Here is a 7,148-nt window from a genome sequence, read left to right as displayed (position 1 = left end):
TTTTCTTGGTTACATTGCATTTCATATTTAGTTGCATTTTAATTCTAGTGAGTGAATGTATATTAGTTTAGTGAGAAAATGATTGGGCCAAGAGAAAACTGTGAGTTGTTGTAATTTGACAAGGTGGGATTTTTACCACTATATCATTAAGTCCTCCATTTTCTTGTTGTTGTAACATCTAATGGTATAGTTTTTCATTGTGCACCTTGGGATTTGAAAGTGAGTGAACTGGAAGATTATTTTTGGGCTATCTTAACTAGCTAGAGAACTACTTAAGCTCATGGATACTCTATCCTCATTGTGCACTCCTTGCATGTAGTAGTTATAATAGTAGGAGTAGAGATAGAGTACAAGTTGGAAGTATTATGGAAGAGTTGAAAGATAGCTTGTAGTAGCCAAATCTATGGATGTTGTGGTTCTCCAAATCTTTCTCCATGTCTTGATTTCTTGTGTCTACAAGTAGTCTAGATATTTTGTCAATTTCTCTCTAGGCAAGAGCATGCCCCCAACCCCTGATCTACTAAAGACAATGCTTATTGTAAATATTTTTACCAAAGGGAGCCATACCTTTCAATTTACAGGGTAGTGATATAGAACATACACTAGTCCCTCTATTAGTAATATCCTTTTGTTCCTCTACAAATTGGGAATTCCAAGAGTCAAGTTATAATCCAAATCTAGGAGGGACAAACTCTCAACCAACACATCAATTTTTTTTATGGAAAAAAAATCATCAACATATATACCATAGCTTCTAGAATCACCAATTGATCACTTGAGTAGATAAGTATTAACATATGTACAAGGGGTCCTAGCCTCATCCTAATACTCTAGTTTGATCAATCATAGAATATACATACATACATATACACACACACAATGTATACTAAGGTTCACTTGACCTTATAACATCTGATTGATGTTTTCATATATTTGGTCAAACTAAATACAATGTAGTTATTTTAACATTTTAAACCATGATATTCTCATATAGTTACTTGCACAATATAAATTTATTTTATAAACACTTCGCAATGTGATGATAGTTTTATCTTTGAGTTTCTAACAATCTTTATGAGGGTAAGTCTTAAACCATAATACCATAATAACTATTCATTCCTTCATGTCATCCCACTCTTCTATCCATTCTATTGTCCTATAAAGAGAATTTATAGAGAAATTCATATTTAAATAAGTGTATGCAGTGAAGAGTCTTACAAGTGTCAGCATTGAGGGCCTCATAGGCAAGAGTCTATGAACAAGACTTTAGTTCTTGGGAATTCAATGTAGGTGCATTCTCAAATAAATAGTGGAATTGGTTGTAACCATCAAGGAGATGTAATTAGTAAATAAATAAAATAAAACCTATTTTTTGTACTATGGTCAGAATAATTTAGGATTAGGATTTGATTTTCTTGAATATAAGGAGATAAGGCTGATTGATTCTAGGCCTAATTTAGCTCACTTTTTATTATAATTGTTTCTAGCCAAAGTCAAGAATAGTCACATAAAAAATAGATATATTATTGTGTTCTCTTGCTCTTGTCATAAATATATATTTGTGGGTTTCATAGTTATGATTTTCACCATAATAATGTTTTACTTTTTTTGTTTGAATCATTGGCTATTAAGGATCTTCTTGTGAATCTAATGTACAGTCTTTGATATTCCTCAAGTTTGGAGGATTCCTTGCAATCAATCCTAGATTTAGATTAAAAGAAAGACAATAAAAATTATTGACAAATTGATCTATAACTGTTTCCTTAAAAACAAGGAAACATATAGGGCATTTCTTGTTAAGTATCTCAAATTCTATTTTTACAAGACAAAAGGGATGCTTTATTTTACCTTTGAGTTTTCAAAATGTTAAATTTTAAAAGGCCAAACATGAAATTTCAAAGCTCTCATGTATGCATTCTTTAATATTAAATTCTTCTATATTCATTTTCCTTAGGAATGAAATAGTAAACATTGTCACATAAGAACAAAATATTATTGTAATCATCGAAATTGTTAGTATATGAATATGAAAAAATTAATTGCTATAAGTATACAAATCATATTCAAGCACTCCAATTTCTTCAAAAGCATTTTCATAGTCCAAGGGTATTAGCTTATTTGGTTGAAGAAATGAGTTCTCATTGTGGAGACTCAAGTTCAAATTCCAAGAGGGACATCTTTGTAGAATGATAAATTTTGACTCTTGGTCTTTCATTGGTTTTATTTGTCTCATTGTAAATGATGGATTCAAAGTTGTGACCCTTGGTCTTCTATTGGTTGTATTGTCTCATTTTAAGTGATGGATTCTAAGTTGTGACTCTTGGCCTTCCATTGGTTGTATTTGTCTCATTGTAAAAGATGGATTCTAAGTTGTGACTCTTGGTCTTCCAATTGTTTTTTCTAGTGTGGTTGCTCCTGAGGAGCTCAAATAAGCTTGTAAGTCTCGTGTTGTTGCTCAAATGAGAAAAAGGTTTGTAAATGACCTTAAATAAAAATAAATAAATTTTATAAATAAATTACATAAAAATGTAAAATCAAATTCTATTTTTCTTCTCCATATTAATTTCTCTTTTTATGGCAAGTGCAATAATATATTAAAGAAAAGTAAGTATAAACAAAATAATAACATGAGGACACTTGAATCATGGTTATTCAATAAAGGAAGGAGAAATATATGTACATAGAATTATCTTTTCAATATGAATGATCACAATAAATAAATGAACAAACAAGAGGGAAAAAAGAGAGCAACTAGTCAATAATAAAAATAACTTTCCAAATTCCCTCAAAAAATTTAAAAGCAATTTAAATAGATTTTTATTTATGTATAAAATAAAATGAGAAAATAAATGTCAAGTAATGAAAAATGCATAAATAAATAAAATATATTTATCTAAGGGGACATTGGGAATTGAGAAATTAATTAGATGACTGGCTACCTAGGAAAAAACATTAGAACACTAATTAAATAATTATTAAAATTATTTAACTAAACAATGGCCAATGAAAGTGATATTATGACCAATATACATGAAAAGACAAAAGGTAAATCAACATGATAAAAAATGGCTTGAAATGTGATGCAGGAACATCTTGGGTGTAAGAGGAATCTTGCATCACCTAAACATATTTCATTTCAGTTGTTTGAATAAGGGTTGTCCTAATGTAGAGTTGTTGTCTGTGAAGGCTTGCTACTTAGTAAGTCATTCATACGGGCTTGGGATGTCCCAATTTTAGAGGTGGATATTCATATTGAATATATTAGCCTAATAGATGAGGCTAAGTGCCATATCATGAGTATTCATGGATTTATTATAGATTTTTGGTGTGCAATTTTGGTATAAAAACTTCAGGCACACCATTAGAGGTCTAAACCTGCCTAGATGAGGCTCAAAAAATTAATGGATGGGTGCTTGTGCCAATCCAAGTCTATAGATGATGAGTTGAGGATTTGGAAAAGTGGTTATAATAGCCAATCAGAGTAATGATTCGAAAGTTATGGCCTTCCAAAGTTGGGCTGACCAAAACTTCTAAAATCAATGTCAAAAATGTATTTGACCAACTCTATATGTATTGGTAGGGTCTTTCGGTCTAGGTATTAAGTTTGAGTCTCTAAAGCCTTCCTAAATGACATTATATTTTCTATTTAAGAAATGATCATGCATTGTCTAGGACAACTCTGGGTGATAGTTGTAATGAAGACACCCATGTGGGTTAGCATATTTTAATTCTGAATTCTGTAATTCTACATTTGCAATGATAATAAGAAGCCCATATTTTATTCTAAAAAATTATTGTTATTTATTTATTTTTGTTATGCATTTAAGGTATTAAGGGGAGCACCCTTCGTCAAAATGCCAAAATCAGCTAGTGGCATAAAAGATGACTAAAAGAGTTGCTAGGGGAGATGACCATTCTTAGGTATCTACCTATCACCCCTTTTTGAGACAATATGATTATGAGCTTTGCTTGAAAGAAAAATAGTATTAAAAGGGAGACAAAAGTTGTGAGGGTGCCACCTCTAAAAATTAGGCAAAAAATTGAAAGAAGAGGCCAATCTATTAATATGATGAGAGCAACACAAGACAAAAACAATATTGATCAAATATAAACAAGACTAACCAAGGACATGAACAAGGCAAACAAAAAGAAAAACAAAGCCAACATAAAATAACACAATCCAAAAACAAAAAAGAAAACAAAACACAAATCAACCCTTGCTTTTATTTATTGGTGCTTTGTTTTTATTTTGTAGAGCTTTTTGATACAAAGAATCACATGTGTCGTATAATAACATACATGAAGTCAAAGCGATCCCATGATATTTTTTGCATGATGAAAGATATAATGCAGATAATAAATATCTTAATCTACCCTAATATATATGCGTATCAAGGGTTGAGGTATGCATGACAATCAACAAGTGAATGTGTCAACATAGCACCCAAGAGATACATACCCCAAAACTTCATGAAAACATCTCTCAAGAAAAGAGATAAAAATAAAAGACCATGAACCATCTAGACTATTCTCATCACTCATTGATATCCTTAAGTAGTATAATAACAAAAAAAAGATAAAATCAATAACAAATAAGACAAAGAAAAAATAAAAGACCATGAGCCTATAATACACAACTTATGTTGTGAGACATTTTTAGACCCCTTTCCATGTGCATGTTAGTTTTTTGGTTATATTTTATAATGTAATACTTTGATATATGGATTATTTGATTATATCATGATAGTTTCGATAATGATGATTTCATATGATGATGCTATTTACATTTATGATGTTACTAGCCCCATACCCACATATATATGGTTCACATGTATCTTTTCATATTTCTATTTGATGTGGTTGAGGGACGAAGTCATAATCACCTTCTTCCAGGGGTCTATATGATGTTTTGATCCTTGTCATTGTCCTCTCTCTCTCTCTCTCTCTCTCTCTCTAAAATATATATATATATATATATCCTCATCTTTTATGTAGGTTTGAAGGTATTGAACATCAACTTTCTTGAATTACTATGATGAATGTGTCTTATCACTCAAATAATGTGTTAGGACACACTCATAATAGCAATTCAAGAAAGTTGATGTTCAATACCTTCAAACCTACATATATATATATGTGTGTGTGTGTGTGTGTGTGTGTGTGTGTGTGTGTGTGTAGGTTTGAAGGTATTGAACATCAACTTTCTTGAATTGCTATGATTTATATATGTGTGTGTGTGTGTGTGTGTGTGTGTGTGTGTGTGTGTGTGTGTGTGTGTGTGTGTGTGTGTGTGTAGGTTTGAAGGTATTGAACATCAACTTTCTTGAATTGCTAGGATGAGTGTGACCTAACACATTATTTGAGTGATGGAGAGGGGAGAGAATATACATTCATGAATCCTAACCTGAACCATCATTTGTCTTGGAATAGTAGACAAGTATCTGATTGAATACTTTCTTCAAATTTATCAATGTGACATGAATCCATAAACCTTGTTCAAACATGCTTATCTTTGTTGCATTTTTTCTATATTCTTGAGTTGTTTAGATTTTAATGTGCTTGCAATCATTTAGTAAAGATTAATTAAAGGTTAATCATAAATATTAAATAATTAAACCTTCTAGAATGTCATGATATATAGTTATTTGATTAAAAGATATTAATCAAATACACATATTTATTAAATAATCATATATTATATATTCTAAAAATATTAATTAAAAATTGATTAGTATTAAATGAAGCATGGATATTAAATATGCAAATTACTAATGTATTACCTTAATTTTGAAATTATACATTTGAGTTTATACTCCATTTTAAATATAAATCTTAATTAAAAATTAAAACATGCATTTTAAATGTACCAATATTTTATAAAGTCAAAATTAACCTCTAATTAAAAGTTTAATTGAGTAAACTCAAGTTGAGCTAGAAATTAATAATAAGTTAAAAAAATTAATTTTGAGTAGAGGAATATTTATTTTTAGGGTATTTCTATTTCAAACCCTAGATTTTGGTTTTCGCTTTAAATTCATGGAGATTGTTAGTTTAAGGATAGGTTGTTTTGACGATAGAATATATTCTCTAGAATTTGGGAGATAGGTTTATGATGTGAATTTTTGAAAGTTAAATAATTTATTAAAAGCTTTAGAATTTTTTGAGAGGTTAGGAATGTGATCTTGTTGATTGCATATAAACTTGTGAATTGAGGTAGGATTTTCAATTCCACGTAATTGTTTATTTCAAAAGATTATCTTCATTGTGCTAATATTTGTGTGATTGTTAATTATCTTCTCCATTAAAACTTAGAAAAAACAATTTGGTTTGAGTGAATTTGTAGAAATATTTTTGAATTATTTTTAGTCTATGAAAGCCATGTGTGATTTTGGGATTATTGCTAGGCAAAGGTATCCTATTGTTTTGGATGAATCTTAAAAGAAAAAATTAGTCTTAAGGTTTTGAAATCTTTTCCATATTAGACATCATCGAATTATAAATTTCTCCTTACAAAAAAAAATCCTATATTATAAAAATAAAAGAAATTTATTGAAATATGTATATATTATAAATAAATTGATATATAGAAAAATTATGTATATAAAAGCAAAAAAATTCATCCTCCAAGAAATATACATATTTAATACCTTTTGTTTTAGTTGTATGATTAAACTTTGAATTAAGATATACATACATACATACAATATGTAAACTTTATAATAAAGTAAACTAATAAATAAGTATTTGGATTATATTTTATGTTTATTTGCTTAAAAAAAAAAATACATGGTGGAATTTGTTTAAAAGAATCTTATTACATAGTTTTTTAAAAATTATGTCCTTGTTGTAATTGGGCCTGCACCAACTCATTGTCTTCAAAAAAGAAAGAAACAAAATAGAATAAGATTTATGTTAAATTTTTTTTTTTTGGGATCAACCCCCACTCCTTTATTAGGGGAGAGGATCTAGTACTTGAACACCATAACTTCATGCTTATCAAAATCCTACGTGGAAATTTCAAATCACTCCCAATTTTTTTACAATAGCTTACTTGGCAAGTGTCTACTTATAACTAAGGTTTCAAGGTACCAATACTTGCACAACTGATGTGGCATCACATCATCGGTTAATTTTTACTACTAAGGGAA

The sequence above is a fragment of the Cupressus sempervirens genome, chromosome 4 (genome assembly GCF_028749045.1).
Source record: "Cupressus sempervirens isolate cs-2001-9-10 chromosome 4, ASM2874904v1, whole genome shotgun sequence".
NCBI classification, from domain to species: domain Eukaryota; kingdom Viridiplantae; phylum Streptophyta; class Pinopsida; order Cupressales; family Cupressaceae; genus Cupressus; species Cupressus sempervirens.
The sequence above is the reverse complement of the archived record's forward strand: the minus strand, read 5'-3'. Positions refer to the sequence as shown.